The sequence below is a fragment of the Puma concolor genome, chromosome B1 (genome assembly GCF_028749965.1).
Source record: "Puma concolor isolate L17-30 chromosome B1, mPumCon1.1.hap2, whole genome shotgun sequence".
Classification (NCBI taxonomy): Eukaryota; Metazoa; Chordata; class Mammalia; order Carnivora; family Felidae; genus Puma; species Puma concolor.
In genome coordinates, this window is record NC_141670.1 from 141,466,920 (window position 1) to 141,484,242 (window position 17,323).

At 39.9% G+C, this 17,323-nt stretch overlaps 1 long non-coding RNA gene across 3 annotated transcripts in view; it reads left to right on the top strand.

Annotated features, from left to right (window-relative positions):
- LOC147581906 (uncharacterized) overlaps window positions 1-13,032 on the top strand; it is a 32,067-nt gene extending 19,035 nt beyond the window's left edge. For all 3 annotated transcript variants that reach the window (XR_015250379.1, XR_015250378.1, XR_015250380.1), the window contains one exon: window positions 12,579-13,032. This is a non-coding gene — a long non-coding RNA (uncharacterized LOC147581906). The remainder of the gene's footprint in view (window positions 1-12,578) is intronic.
- Window positions 13,033-17,323: the final 4,291 nt, after the last annotated feature.

A 17,323-nucleotide genomic window follows, 5' to 3' on the forward strand; every position in this document is an offset into this window, starting at 1 on the left:
CCCTAAGAAAATATTATCTCTTTTAAGGAGATTTATCTAGAAGTTAGAAGACACACAGAGATGCTGCAGTTAGGGCAAGGTTAAAATCTCTCATCAGAGACAAATAGATTAACCTGCGACACAACTTTAGTGCTGTGCTATTTTGTATTATGTGCTTGTATAAAGGAAATATATATAATTGCAGGAAAAGTTTAAGCAATTAGTCTTCTAGTCTGGCTGGCTGTATTTCATATTTTTGACAATTACCCACTCACATTTTTTCAAGACAAAGGTTTAACTGTTATAAAAACAGTTATTGAATGTATATTAAAATTTGGCAGGGCTGATAGCCTATGTTATCACTAATTCATAATAAAGCAAACCACAAGAATGCTTACTTACAAGTGACTTATCCGAACATGCCCCCATAAACTATATTGAAATGCTGTTGATTTTAATCTCGATGGAGCACTGGAGCGTCCTTATTAGTAAGAAGGTAGGAAAATCAATCTAGAATTGAGTTAGCTATTATGCAGAATGATCTGAATTTTAATCTTGATCTGACTTTTAAGCTGAGATCTACCCTTTGGTGACTGTCATATTGGATAAATCACAGAATCTCTCTTAAAGCCTGTTTTTGTTTGTTTGTTTGTTTTACTGGTAAGCTAAAAGTAATGAAAAGTACTTAGTTTATGAAGTATTTTCAGGATAAGATGAGAAAGTGCACAATAGAAAAATTCAGTACAATGCTTGCCACGGGGTTCTCAAATAGACTTTGCTTCTTAATCCTGTTCTTAGCCTATCCGAAAATCTAAATAATTTATGTCATATTCACATCTACTTATGATTAAGAACTAATAATACACTACAGTTTCCTCATTTACAATATATGCATTGATAACTGTCTACTAGTAATGGAAATGAAACACTTTAAATTAAAAAAAAATAGGGGCGCCTCGGTAGCTCAGTCAGTTAAGCGTCTGACTTCCGTTCAGGTCATGATCTCATGGTTCTCGAGCTCCAGCCCCATGTCACGCTCAACTGCGCAGAGCCGGATCCTCTGTCTCCCTCTTATTGCCCCTCCCCCACCCCAATCCCCCATGAGCTCTCTCTCAAAAATAAATAAACAGGTTTTTTTTTTTTTTTTTAATTTAAAAGATAAATATACAGGGGCGCCTCGGTGGCTTAGTTGGTTAAGTGTCCAACTTCGGCTCACATCATGATCTCACAGCTGGTGAGTTCCAGCCCGGCTTCAGGCTCTGTGCTGACAGCTCAGAGCCTGGACCCTGCTTCAGATTGTCTCCCTCTCTCTCTGCCCCTCCCTTGCTTGCGCTCGGTCTATCTCTCTCTCTCAAATATAAGTAAACGTTAAATTGTTTTTAAAGATAAATATGTAATAGGGATTATATTTTATATATACTATATAGCTATAAAGTACATATATTATGCTATATATATAGCTATATATATTTATATATATAAATACATATTTATATATATAGCTATATATTATAGTATATCTATTTAATGCATATATATTTTATGCATATATATAATAAAATTTCCAACTTTTATACCTTAGCATTTGGATGAAGGACTAGTAGGTAACAAACCACAGCCTACATTGAACCATATGCCCCATTAATTCAAAAATTGCTATTCTGGCTAGGGTATGTCTTTTTCACAGGCACTAGGAACACACTAGATGAGACAGGACAAGTCCATTTTATCTATGTATCACCTAGAGCTCTTAGCATAGTACCTAGGAAGTTGTAAGAGCTTGAAAATGTTCAGTAAACAAAAATTACATCTCACACCTGATGAAAGATAGGGAAAGATGATAAGGTAGATTAAAATGCTAAAAACACAAGGAAAATGTCACATTGGATATGCTATAAACATAAAAATATTTTACTTTAGTAAGTATTATTGAAAACTATATATTGGTACAATAGTAACTTTACACAGTTTATAAATAAAGATATAATATCATGGATACGGGCTCAAATAAGTTTTTATTAATAGGGTTGATTTCAAAGGGTATGGAGACTTTGGTGGGGGTGTTCAAGTATTTCTCAACCATACACCTATATTTCTATCTACCTATTGATCCATTTTTGTTTTTAGCTTGAAATTTCTCTCACTTGAAATTTTTTGTTTATATTCTGATATGATGGAAGAAGAGTGCAAGAGGTATGATTGAGTGTCAGTGGGCATAAAATGAAATTTTAGAAGTCTCCTAGGTATCTAATTCCCCAAGTCTCATAGAGACCACACACATTATACCATAAAGGAACTCTATTTGTCAAACTCTTGATATGTATTTGAAATACTTCAAAACTCATAGTTGGAGAATTTATCTTGATATGCCCTTTGCATCTCTCTTGCTGAATGAAAGCAATCACCTTCTTATAAGTCTTCAATAAGATTTGTAGAGGTTTTGGTTTGTCAGTTTTCAAAAAAGGATAACTGCCTTTACTTGTAGGTAAGCCCAATACCCTAATTCATCTACTTAGGGATCTTTTTGTTATTACTTTTCTGTCACAGATTGTCCCCTACATAGATGGTCTTTCATTATCAACATGAAATATCAATAGATTTATATATAATTATAATGTAAATATATTATTTATATATGTATACATAATACAATAGATTATATAATTTATACTTATATACAATACATATTATCTAATTATATATAACATGTATTATAAGTATATATGAATTGGAAATTGAAAAGAAGATAAAATGTAACTTACAATGTGTTAAATAATTGTTATTTATCACTGCTTCAAATAATTTTGATCTCACTGATATTTTACTTTTTTGTTAAAGTCTTGATTAAAAAAAACTTATTTTGAGAGAGAGAGAGATTGGACATGAACAGGGGAGGGGCAGAGAGAGAGGGAGAGAGAGAATCCTGAGCAGGCCCCATGCTCAGCACAGAGCCCAACATGGGGCTCGATCTCAAAATGCAGAGATCATGACCTGAGCCAAAATCAAGAGTCTGACGCTTGACTGAGCCACCCAGGCGCCCTACTGGTATTATTTTAATTGAGAACAACATGATTATTTTTTTTAACTTGATTTGAACCCTTGAGGTACAGCAATTCAAGACTATGGCTTTAAATTCAGTTTGTTTTAAAATATGATTTTAATGAAAAACATTCTTTGCAAGCTGCATAGATCCAAATGAGAGAGGTGCAACATAGGCTCTGCTTACTGAATCACAATATCATTTTTCAATCCCAATTATATAAAAGATTTTTTTAATCCAGCATTATATCTCTATCTTCCCTGAAAACAATTGGTTATTTTTTCAATGCTAGTTAGAAGGTACTGTGCATCTTTAACTAGAGGAGGTCTTGTTTCCTCCAGCCCAGGACTTCCTACTTCACCCTCCAGTCCTGGAGCACCTGACTACCTCCAAGATCATCTGTCAGTGAAAGAGAAGAAAATGGTTTTTCTCTCGAGGCTGCAAAAGTGGGGAGGGGGCACATACGTATGGATGTGTGTGCATGTACATGTGCATATGTGTATTGATTGACATATATGTGTATCAAGGTTTGTTAAAAGAATATGATCGAAAACTGGCATTTATTGGTTGACCTGTGCCTCAAAATGAAAGTTTATATGAAACTCTCCAATGAACTTTTCTGAGTTAATAGTTCTCGGAGATATGCTAGAGTAAGAGGGAAAGAGGGAGGGTAAGAGGGATGGGAGAGAGATGGGAAAAGAGAGATGTTTTATGCTAGCGGAAGCGGAAGAAATATTTACAACATTAAAATGCAAAAAGGATAGACTGCAGGAGCAATAAAGGTAGAGGCCATATCTATCTCCTTCCTAAGTACTCCATTTAGAATCTGATCCTTGTATGGTTTCCAAATCCAGCTGTTGAAACCAACCATGATGAATGGACCGTAATAATTGTGTGATACGCTTCATATGGTACCTCTCAGAATTGCATACGATCTGGAGCATCATTTATAAGAGGAAAAGAATGTGCTTCAGCCAAGCCCTTCTCAGCGTATAAGTTGGCCTCAAGAATAAAAAGTAAAAAAGAATCATGAAACCAAACATAAACACCTCGAACAGTAGTTGAAAATAAAGGCAGCCAGGGAAGCTTCTTACTTTCCATGGCCAATTCCATTTCTTTTATCAAAACTTGACTTTCCAGGTAACTTAACAGATTGTACCTGGTGTCATTTGTGATTTTTCAGTTGGAAGAGGTAAAGTGGACATTCTCAGTTCATAGTGTGAGCGTAATTCTGGCAACTTCTGCATTTCCCTTAGAACATCCATAAAGGTATCAGAAAGTGAAAGGTTAACTTTAATTTTAAAAAAAGTCAAAGGAATAACACTCAAAGGTTGAGATCTGTGGTGCATTGAACTAGGTTGTCTCTTAACAATATATAAATGTAAAAATGTCCACTTTTCCTGAAACAAAAGAAACCATGAGTAAAGCTTTTATTTTTAAGCCGGAAGGAACCTTACTGGGTGGAACAGATAAAGAAACAAGTGCAGAGCATTTAAGTTATTTGACCTAGCGGTATAGCTTGTTAGTGGCAAGGCAGGTGCTCCAGTGCGAATTTTCTCACTCTGAGACCAAAATTTCTTCCCTGAGCTTCACTACTTTCCCCTCACACAGAAGTTAGTTGTAAAGGGGCCACGGACTCAGTTTAAAGGTATACACCCCTACTGTATATGGGCCCAGCAGACCTTTAAAGGCTGCTAACAGGTCACAGTAGGAACAATGGCAGTAGCTTTGCAGTGTACATCGTCTCCTCATCATGACAGGTCTGGTAACTCAGCTAAATGACAGCTGTTATCACCCAGCCCTTAATTAAATTTAGAAAATTTAAGAAAATGTGACTAACTTTCTGTCATGGTATTTTAAGTTTTGCAGTGTTCCAGACTTCAAGTCTCTACAACAGTAATTGTCAACACAGGGGCGCCTGGGTGGCTCAGGCAGTTGAGCTTCCAACTTTGGCTCAGGTCATGAGTCCACAGTTCATGAGTTTGAGCCCCACATCCAGCTCGCTGGTGGAGCCTGCTTCGGATCCTCTGACCTCCCCCCTCTCTGCTCCTCCCCCCCTCAAAAATAAATAGAAACATTAAAAATAACAATAATAATTCTCAACACGGGCCACCACACTAGAGTCATCTGACGAACTGGTAAAAATATGGAACTCTGAGGCCCCACCTCAGGACAATGAAATAAGAATGGCTAGGAGGTAGCACAGGGTGGGGGGTTTTGTGTGTCTTTTTGGGTATTTGGTTTTCTGCTGTTTTCAGCATAAGCCACTTTGGAACAGCATTTTTTTTTTTAATTTTTTTTAACGTTTATTTATTTTTGAGACAGGGAGAGACAGAGCATGAACGGGGGAGGGTCAGAGAGAGAGGGAGACACAGAATCTGAAACAGGCTCCAGGCTCTGAGCTGTCAGCACAGAGCCCGACGCGGGGTTTGAACTCATGGACTGCGAGGTCATGACCTGAGCCAAAGTCAGACACTTAACCGACTGAGCCACCCAGGCGCCCCTGGAACAGCATTTTTTAAGTGCCTCCAGTGATTCCAATGTGCAGCCAGGGTTGAAAATCATCTGGACTTCTGTCCTCCTGTTGCTTTTCATTGTCCTTATGAAAGACTCTGGTGGCAGTGACAGACCAGTCATAACTAAAATCTCAGGTCAATGTACTTTCTACCCTTTTTGGTCCTTTCTTGAAAAAATTTGCTCGAGGCCAGTGTTGTCAAACTTTCTGATTCATCAGAATCCCGTGGAGGGCTTGCTAACACACATATTTCTAGGCCCCATGCCCAGAGTTTCTGATTCAGGAGGTTTGGGGTGAGACCAGAGAATGTGCGTTTTGTCAAGATCTCAGTGGGAATCACACTTTGAGAACCACTACTCTGAGCAGTAGGTAAAAATCTACCAGGTTCCTTCTTCCCTAGTGGTCTTTTCCCACCAAAAGCAAGATTCTTCGACTACTACGTCTCCCGAGTCTATCCCTGCTTCTCTTCTGATCAGTGCCTAACCTCTAGCAAATGTATTTGCCTCTCAGTAGCTATAGAAAGCTTCTAGCAGATTTTACCAGCTGGACTCTTCCATTTGCTTTTAGTTCTTAAAGAGCAACTCTCTTTTCCTTGAAACATTTCAAAAACATTTGAACTGAGTGACTTTCTTAAGAAATATTTTCCCATAAACGATGCGCAATTGTGGTTATGCTACGTCTTTAGTGCATGCCATGCAGACATGAGAGGACACAAGTATGTACATTTGCTTTTTCACACAGTACAAATAAAAGGGTGAACACCTCCCCCCCCTTCCCCCCCCCCCCCCCGCAGTGACTTTCCTTCCTCCTTCTGAATGCATTAATTTAAGGAACTCACTGCTGGTAAGTAGAAACTGATGCCCAAAGCCCGTGGAACACCGAGATAAACTTAAATCAGGAAAAACTTAAAATTTAAAATAGAAAAGGAAGACATTTACCAAGCACATACTATGGGCCTGAGCATTAAGCATTTTTAATTCACAAGACAGCAATAGTTAGTAAGCCCTCCAAGTGATTCTCAGGCAGGCTAACATTTTGAGAACCACTGATCTGAGGAAATATTTGAATGTTGGCATTTGCGCAACATTCAAAATAAAAAGCACTTTGGGGCTTTAACAGGTCTGGGGGAGGTCTCCTCTGAAAGAGAAACACCTGATGAGGGAAACGAGGTAGCTGGGAACTTGGGGAGAATAACCGTTGGGGGGCTGAAGCAATGAATAGAGGAGACATGCACAGCAGTCACCTGCTTTGGGTGAGCTGCGTGCATTGCCCTCTTGTGGGTTGTTAGGGCAGAGTATGGTAGGAGACCCGTCCCGGAGAGGTAGAGGAGGGATGTTTTAGACATCGCCTTACTGGTGACTTTCAGGCTGCCTTCTTACCCCTGGGACTCCACCATTGTGAATGGTCCTCACAAATGTCAAAAATCTAAATGAATTTCTAGATAGGGTTAAGAATAAATCAGGTTTGGGAGGAGAGGTGGGTGTGGCAAAGCAGGGGATGATGGAGGGAGGGTGTTGCCTGAGTCAGATTCAGGCTTCATTCTGATAGTCCCTTCCTAGCTGGTGATCTCAGGCAAATTACTTAATCTAACTCAGGTTTTGTCCTTATCTATAAAAGGGGATAATCATACCTACCTCAGAGAATTGTTGTGAGGATTAAAAGAGATAAAGACCTGCTTGGCACCCAGTAGGAACTCAATTGTCCAAAGGCAGCTGGCAGACCCAGCTCTCCCTCCGGCATAATGGAAGCAGTCCTACCTTTTTCTTAAGTAGAAGCTTTTCTCCATGGGTTTTGCTTTTCATTATCTGCTTTGTCTTGTGTGAATAGAAATGACCAGAGAGAAAGAGCTGTGTCCTCCTCTGAGAGTAGGTGGGAACTGGTTGCATATCAGCTTGTTCTCTCATCCTGCTCCCCAACCTTCCCAGGCTCTCCCCTCCAGCTCTTGTGTGGGTGGGGGTGGGGATGTTGCCACAGGCATGTTTATGTACTCCTGCAACACTCAGCTTTGCTGGAGGAGAATCGGTCTTAATTACTCATTTACCTAGCATAACTCAGCAAATCTGTGTTTTAAGGAGAATTATTCTATAAAGACCTTCATGTCTCCATTTCCCATTTGGCCTCAGAAAGGTGACATGGACTATTCAGGAGAGAGGAGGTTAGGTCACATTTTTTTTCTTCCATCCTGTTTTGGATTTGTGAATTTTAAAAGTAAATGCTTACAATGCATGGATGAATTCTGCATGCCAGCTACCTGTCAAGTGTAGCAAGAACTCAGGCAGCTACTGCATTAGGTTTTGGTTTAAAGCCACTCTAAATGATTTATTGTTTTTAAATTATTTATGTGGCATTATTCCTTTCTTGTAAAATGCAAAAGTGCTGTCAGGAACAGCACGGCAGCAAGGTTATGAATGGTACTACAAGTAAATCAAGGTAATTAGAGGCTTCAAGTTGCAAATACTGACAAGTTCTCCACCAGCTACCACTTCACTGATGATAATAAAATTTGCATGATTTCCTGACATTATACTCACCACATATTTTCACTGCACGCTCACCGTAATTACTTAGGGCATGATCTCACACTCATGGCAAGCAGAACTCTCACTGAACCCAGCTGTGACTATTACAGATGCTTAGAAATGAAGCGGGTGGAATTAAGGGAAGAGTTCCCTACATAGCTTTAGGGATCTGTGATGTATCAACTGAATTTTGACAGCTCAGAAAAAGGAAAATAATCTCCACTACTCCTAAGTCACAATCAGGTCAAATTATAGTGAGAATAAAGGATCTCAAAGACAGGATTTGGGTCCTGGGTTTTGTGACTATTAATTTCTACAATTTGGGTTCTTTTGTTTGTTTGTTTGTGGGTGTTTTTGTTGTTGTTGTTTTGCTGTAATAAAAAAAATCAAAGGTTATTTTAATCCTTGATATGACAGGACATATAGGCATGACTCTAGGTGTGATTATGGAAAGAAAACTTCTGTGTTCTTCATCAAGGGTCAGAATGGACAAGTCATAGGAATTCAATACACTAAAGATCCCATGGACACCTCTTAAGGTGTGAGGTAATTAAAGCAGGTCAATTCAATACCTGTAATCCATATCTAACCTCTCATTTTGTCCAGTTATTCCCCAGGGCTCAGTGCACCCCTCATATATGCCAGCACATGAATCCTTATATTCTCCATGCTCAGGCTCAGAGAAACAAACTTACATCTGACCATTTGCTCTTTTCTAAGCCCCAATAGAGAAGGGAACATTTAGGTTTTGAGCCATGCAATATATAACAGAGTTCCAAGGATGAATATACCATATAAGCTAAAGCTAGGAATACAAAGAAACCAAAGCTGATTTGATTCTCATCTTTGCCTTGTGATCTGAGGAGATTGACATAATCCCTCTGCCTCTGATTTCATCAACCTGAAAAGTGGGAAATCACTCATTCACGTGAAGTAGTTGTGAGGGCTGAAGAGATAGGGCAAAAGCACTGGGCACAACACCTGGCCTGTAAGAAGTAATGGTCAATTATGAAAGAAAAGATTATCAATTATCCAGAAGTGTCCTATTTCACAGAGTTTTTAGTAAGTCCGCAGAGACTAGAAAACCTTACTGTGGAAAGTTAGTGTCCGAGTTAAAATTAGGAAATAGCAAGAAAAGGCACTTTGTTTTCTATATTTTAATAAAACTCTCTCAGGTGTGAAAAGAAGGAGGATTTTAGGACTGAACGACCTCTCCCCACACCGTGGAAAGCAGCAAGTGTCATGGCAATAAAAGCAGCCTCGTTGAGACAATTAGATCTTAGACTTTGGAAGTTACTGCTCCAAATCATAGTACTCCTAAACCCAGAGGTGTATCTACTGGTAAATCCTTAAAGTAATGAAATTCATGAAAGATTCCTCTATCTTCTCCTGGCACTGGTCAAAGTTACAACCATCGTTACTGATGTTACCTCCTGTAGAACAGTTACAATGCAGGTATCTTTTCTTTGCAGGAGCACGTTATGGGGGGCGGGGGGAGGGTCACTTTTGTAATGGTAAGCCATATGAACTTGTAGTAACATATATGCAATCTTTAGAAAAGCAGAATAAAAGTCCATTGTAAATAGTTTGTGTTAATTACCCTAAAAGATTACATCAGCCTCTGCGGTAGGTTTACTCGTCTTTAATTATATCCATTTTTAGACCAGTAGTAACTTATGAGATTTCTGGAATGTGTTTAGTAATCCACTGAGGAGACTGACTCAGAGTCACAGAAGAAAGATACTCAGAATGTCCAATTGCCGTGACTGTTGACCTCTATCATTTGTTACCCACACTTTAACATGAATAGAGAATGCATCAAAAGTACAGTTCAATTAGCACAATAGCAAGCATGAAGCTATTATGTAGATATGACATATTTTATGTTGAATCACATGAGTGGTCGTAACTTCTGCTAAAAATATGCATGTCATTTTTCTTAAAGTGCCCTTTCCTTTGCCCCCTACTGTATTTTGAAGACAAAACAGACCATCTTTTGTAGAATTCAACAGTTTACTCATTTTGTTGTTGTTGTCCTTAACAATAGTGTTCTCATTTCCTCAACTCAAGATCTGTGGAAAATTAATCCTAACAGCCCTCCCGGAGACAAGATCACAAGCTTTCTGAATGAGTACCTCACTATTGAATGTATGGCTTATCACTGCGATATTTAAGCACATCGTAAGGTCATTTCCTGTGAGTGTTATTACCATGGTTTTCCACTTCTGTGAGATTTTGAACAAATGACACAAATTCCAATTAATGTAGCAGCCAATCAATCAACATGTTTACAACTAGTAAGTTTTACGTATTTTTTTAAAAGCTTACATTTGGATAGTGCCTTAGAGGCAATTTAATCCAACTTGCTGTACCTCAGTGTATACATTTATTTTTTGCCTTTTTTTTGGTCATTTTTGTGTTTATAACTGTTAGATTTTTTTTTCTCCCTTTCTTTTCATTTGGAAAGAATTCACTCTCAGAAGGAATAAAAGAGTCTTAGAAATGAGCTTAGGGGCGCCTGAGGGCTCCCAACTCTTGATTTCAGCCCAGGTCATGATCTTGTGGTTCATGATTTCAAGCCCCATGATGGACTCTGTACTGACAGTGTGGAGCCTCCTTGCAATTCTCTCTCTGCTTCTCTCTATGTCTCTCCCCGACTTGTGCTTTCTCTGTCTTGCTCTCTCTCAAAATAAATAAAGAGAGAGAGAGAGAGAGAGAGAGAGAGAGAGAGAGAGATGAGCTTATATATCAGTAGATGAATGGTAGCTCAGCTAAGATATGTGACCTATTTTGCGAGTCACATTGAAAAAAAAATTTTAATCTACTGGGAGAGTTTAAAGGTTTTGCTTATCTCTACCTTGCGATGATCTCATCCGCTCCTTCTACTCGAGTGGAATGAGGTTGAAAGACCTTTGACAGTTGGCCTATAGCAGCAAAGGAAGAAATGTTTGTCCATTTTTTTTCATTCACTCAATTAACATTACTGATCAAATTAACCATATACTATTGTCATCCTCTCCTCCCTTGTCAGTAGTCTGTAACTATTAGATTGTTCATTCCTACGTGCACCACATTCAAAAGTTTCAAGAACTGTGTGTTCTTACAAAAGACTTTTTCTTGTGCCTCTCTGTCCACTAGGACCTTTCTTTCTTTCTTTGGTTTTCACGCTTTTTTATTTTCTTTTTTGAGAGACAGAGAGAGACAGAGTGTGAGCAGAGGAGGGGCAGAGAGAGAGAGGGAGACACAGAATCTGAAGCAGGTTCAAGGCTCTGAGCTGACAGCTCAGAGCCCCATGCAGGGCTCGAACCCATGAATGCAAGATCCCGACCTGAGTCGAACTTGGACACTCAACTGACTAAGCCACCAGACAGCGCCCCCACTAGGGCCTTTCTAAAGGGAGCTTGCAGAAGTCTCAGAAGTTTTGGTGAAAGAACACAGTTCTCCATGATTTACAATCTGAACAGAGGACAGCTCTAAATGCAGCCAATCTGGAAAGTGAGCTGAAGGGGAAGCAGCAGAAAACCTAGTTGAGATGGTTAATTTTATCTGGAAATTAGACTGGGCTAAGGGATGCCCAGATAACTGATAAAACATTATTTCTGAGTGTATCTGTGACAATGTTTCTGGAAGAAAGTAGCATTCGAGTTGGTAGACCAAGTAAAGAAGATAGCCCTACCCAATTGGATGGGGCATCATACAATCCATTGGGGGCCCACAAAGAACAAGAAGATTGAGAGAGTATAAATTCAATCTCTCTATTTGAGCTGGGGTACTTCTGCTTACAGATAGCAGATTATGGGATTTCTAGGCCTTCATAATTACATGAGCCAATTCCTATAATAAATCTCTTAGATAGATAGAGATATATATCTTTGGATATATACAAATATAGGCATAGACATAGATATAGACATAGACATAGACATAAATATAAATATAAATATCCTGTTTCTCTGGAGAGCCCTAATACACCTGCTCACTTTGCAGAGGAACCTTACAAATCATCAAGTTAAGCCCCATTAACAAGTTCAAACCCTTCTAGTGAATTCATGGAAGTGCTGAGGTCAGGACACAGACCTCCATCTGCCAGTCTCAGTTCTTCCCATTATAGAGCAGTGATGCCAAATGGCTCCCAGTTTTGGCAACAATATACACGAAACAACCAAAGGAAGAATTAAGTCATCCTCAGTCATTTTTACGTATCTGCGTGTAGTACATGTTTGAAAAATATTATCTAATAATAAAATGTGTGGTTCCTTAAAATAATAATAAAATGGGTTTTTTATATATAAATCTATTTTTATTTGCGGCTGACCTATATGATTTGAAACTGATATTATTTAATAATGAATCTATATTTGACCTGCAAAATGAAATAAAGCATGGAGATTAGGCAATTGTCAGCCCAGTTTGCTGAGTCCAGTAATAAGGAAATACCGCTGAAAATTTGAATCCTTACTGCATTGTTAGTGGTAGACATCAGACCTAAATTATCTAAGTCGTATCCTCACTTCTTTTGCCACAGCCAATACTACACAGCAAGACGACTTCATTTGAACACGATCAGATTAAAGATGGTTGCCAGAGGTGAAAACTAAGGATGAATATCAGAAGATACAAGACAGAAGTGTGCCTGGCACAGTAAATAAGAACACGTTGTGACTTACGCATAATGCTTCAATCTTTTTGCTTTATCTGTAAAATCAACTTTTCTAACTCTGATTTTCTGGGAGGATAAAAGAGCCATTTCTGATATAGCCCAGCATATGCAATTTCTAAAACTCACTGCAATATGCAGAATTGTGCAGTAAAGACCCCGGGACCCATGAGAAAATGGGGCTGGGAACACAGCACTCAAAACTTCACGAGAAACGCGTAAACGAGGATAGAAACCTAATAAAAAATGACAGTACAGTTCATGCATGTTACATAGTTAAAAAATACATAAATACTATAATAAATGTGGCATTTTACCTTCACGAAGGTCTTATGTTTGTTGTTTACTTAACCTCCCAATGTAACAGAGAAAAAGGGAAAAAAAGTGAGACAAAACTTTTATCACAAAAGAGACGATGAAAAAAGAATAGAGAACAGAGAGGATGAGCGAGAAAAAGGCAGAAGGGAAAAGAGGAGGAAAAAAATTAAAAGGAGGGAGGGTGCTGGCTGCGGGAAGAGTTGTAGCTTGTGAGTTATCGTCAAGCGGTTTGCCTTAGTCGGCTAGTGCTGTCATAACAAAATACTACAGAGTCAGTAGCTTAAACAACAGAAATTTATTTTCTCACAGATCTAGAGGCTGAAAGTCCTAGATCAAGGTTCTAACAGATTTGGTTTCTGGAGAAATTCTCTTCCTGGCTTCCATGTTGTTGGAAAACTGACCTCTGTGCTCAGGAGCTGAAATATGTAACATGAGGAAGCAGAGTTTGTGGATAAAGAAGGAAGATAGTTTATTGCTTTGCTGGGCAAAGGAGGCTGCAGCAAGCTAAGGCCTTCAAAACTGCATACCCGCCAGGAGGAAGGGGCTGGGGGCATTTATAGGGAATTACAGGACGTAGCCGGTTTCAACAGGAATTGCATATGTGTGGCCAGCCTCCTGGCTTGTTTTCAGGGTGGTATAGGGGTTCCAGAAACAAAAGGCTCAGAAAGGAGCAGGAGAGGTTGGCGGAAGAGAGGAAAAAAGTTAGTGTAAAATCAAACCTGGCTGAATCATCAGTGCAGCCATTTTGATTTTTAACTTTATGCTTTTAAGTGGTTTCACACAGACAAGTGCCTTCTTACTTTGTCTTCACGTGGCCTTTCTTCTTGTGTGGGGGGGAGAGGCAGGAGAGTGAACTCTGGTGGCTCTGCCTCTTACAAGGATACCAGTCCTATGAGATTAGGGCCCCACTCTTATGACCTCATTTAACCTTAATTATCTCCTTGAAAGCTCTATCTCCAAATATAGTCACATTGGGAGTTAGGGCTTTGATATATGAATGAGGAGGGGGGTTGGTGCACAATTCAGTCCATGACATGGTTGAAAGAAATCAGGTGGAAAGTCATAAAACCAGACGAGGGCAGGTGTGGCTCACCGACCTCATGAAGCAGGCGTAGTATATGTTGTGTATTCCTATGCTGCCTCATTCAGCTGAAATGCCTAGTATTTCTGACAGAAGAAATCACATAAGCAAACCAAAAATTCACATCATGCTCACATTGCTCCATTATATAGCAATCGCGTGAGAACAAATTAATATGCTCAAAGCAAATGCTATAACACAGCTGGCTGCATTCAGTCAATCAATAAATATCGAGTATTCAAGGTACTTACATTCTACTGAGGGCATGACTCACATTCCCCTGGGGAAACCAGTAAACACAGGGAATACAAGATTATTAAGGAGTGTGAAAAATGACCTAAAGAGAATAAGATGGGGATGGAACCGAATAACTTGGGGAAGAGACTCTATAGACAGAGTGGTTAAGGAAAGCATCTCCAAGGAGAGGAGTCAGTGAAGAGCTGGAGGGACAGCAGCCCAGTCTGCTGTGGTTAGAACCCTGAGGTGCACGGAGAGCAGGAGATGTGATAGGAGAGTGAAGGAGGGACCAGATCCAGCCTAGTGGGCTGGGAAGCTACTGGAGTGTTCTCAGCCAAAGAATGACATGATTTATGTTTTAAAAATTTCATTCTGACTTCTCTATAAAATCTCCGCCAGTGGGAAGAAGGGAGACTAGTTGGGAGGCTGTAGCATTGGATCAAGGTAGAGAAGAGGGTAGCTTGGACTGAGGTATAGAACAGAGAGAAGTGGTGAGATTTAGAATTTATTCTGAAGGTTTAGGCAAAGGAGTCACTGGGGGCTTGGATGAGGGTTATGAGGAAAAGAGAAGGCACAAGAATGATTCCTAGATTTTTGGCTCAAGGCACTGAATAAATAAATCATCATGCTGTTTATTAACCTGTGGAAGTCAGGAAGATTAACCGGTTTGGGAACAAGAGTTGAGTTCTGGACATGCTAGGTTTGAGATTCTTGTTAGACACACAAGTGGTAATGTGGAGTAGGCAGCGAGCTTGTGAACCTGGAATTCTGGGAGAAGTGGAGGCTGGGGATTTAGATTTGGGGAGTCATTAGCACAGAGAGAGCGCTTAGAGCAGAGGTGAGGTCACATAGGGAGTGAGTTCAGAGAAAGAGAACAGAAAAGAGCCAGAAACAGCCCTGGGGTCCTGCATGGTTTAGAGACCAGGTGGAAGCAGAGTTAGACGAAGAGACAAGGACAGAACAGCCACGGAGCTGCCCAAAGACCAGGAGCTTGTGGCACTTTGGAAAATTTGTAAGAAAAAAATATGTTCCCTGAAGGAGGAAGTGATCGACTCTGAAGAGACTTTCAGACTGGTTAGTCACAAACTGATTACATGCCCTGTATTATTTTAGGACATATAGTCCACGTGCTTTGGTATAATACATATACACACACACAGACTCATAGCTAATATCTTGTGCGGTAGAGCCAAGAGTTAAAGCCTCGAGATCACACGTGGAATAAATAACATTTTAGGATCTGTATAGCCACTGACACTTCTGAATTTGTCATTGCTTAGAACAGGAGAGTCTTGAAATGTGTCCCCCCGAAATGTGAAAGATCTTTCCAGATCCTCTTCTTGTTCCCCTCTGAGTTTTCCTTTATCCGGGGTTACCCATGGTGCTTATCGACCAAAATAACTTTTCCTAGAGAATGAATTTCCTGTAAACAATCTGTGGCAGAGAATAGCGCTCAGGTTATCTAGGGAGGGCTCTTGCGTTATACCTGTAAATAGAGTGGCCAAATGTAATCAGTAAAAATACAGGATGCCCGTGCAATATTTAAATATATCACACTAAAACAGCATTCGCTTTTTAGCTAGTTTATTATCTTTTCACTTTTTAACGGAGCCTGTTGTATTTTGTCTGCATCCTCACCGATTCCAAAGTGGAGAAGGCAGGGTAGAGGGAGAAGGTGATCCTGTGCACAGTTACGACAGAGACTTCAGCTGATCCTAGCAGTGCTTTGAAGCTAGGATGGCCCTATATGTGTTACAGACTGCGGTAAGTGGGCCAGGCCATTGTATCTCTGGATCAGCCAGTCATTGGTGTCAGGGTGCCTCTGGAAATAGGAGTAACCTGGGACAGGACAGGGTGGTTCTGCAAGGTCCAGGGACACAGCCTCCAGCAGCTGGGAATGAGTGTCCCGGAACTGAAGAGGAAACCTGCACAGAGCACCGCAGTATCCAAAGTTCAATGCTAACGCTTCAGAAGCTATTCATTTCTCTCTATTTTTTTAAGTTTTTATTTATTTTTTTTATTTTAGAGAGAAAGAGAGAATGAGAGAGAGCGAATCTTAGGCAGGCTCCATGCTCAGTGCAGAGCCCAACGTGGGGCTGTGTCCCATGACCCTGGGATCATGACCTAAGCCAAAATCAAGAGTCGGCTTAACCAGCTGAGCCACCCAAGCACCTCTCATTTCTTTTTAGATGATTTCCTTCTATATCTAAATAGATAAGGTAGTTAAATACATTCTGCAAACAAAAAGTGCTAAACTGGAATGTGCTGTTCAAACATAAGGTGGTCGTAGTAGTTATTATAGTCAAGTCACTAACACTAATACTATTGCCTGCTGAGCCCAGCCCCTCCACCATAGGATGTATGGGGCTTATTTCTTTAATTGTACATCTTCCCATTTAGACTTTAAGCTTCTTCTTCTTTTTCTTTTTCTTCTTCTTTCTTCTTCTTCTTCTTCTCCTTCTCCTTCTCCTTCTCCTTCTCCTTCTCCTTCTTCTTTTTTCCTAAGTAAGCTCCATGACCCATGTGAAGCTTGAACTCATAATCCTGAGATTTAGAGTCACATGCTAGGGGCGCCTTGGTGGCCCAGTCTGTTGAGTGTCTGACTTCGCTCAGGTCCTAATCTCGCAGTTGACAAGTTTGAGCCCCGCGTCAGGCTTGTGCCGACAGCTCAGAGCCTGGAGCCTGCTTCAGATTCGGTGTCTCCCTCTCTCTCTGCTCCTCCCCCACTCATACTCTGTCTCTCTCTGTCTCAAAAGTAGATAAACGTTAAAAAATTAAAAACAAGAGTCACATGCTCTACCTACTGAGCCAGCCAGGCACTTTAAGCTTCTTGAAGGAAGAAACCATGCCTTATTTCTCTCTGGTTACCCAATCCTTTGTACAATATTAAGTGTACAGTAGGTACTCATCCAATGTCCATAGAAAACAAACAAGCAGGAAATAAATAAGCAAGCCATCCAAATGATAATTTATAACA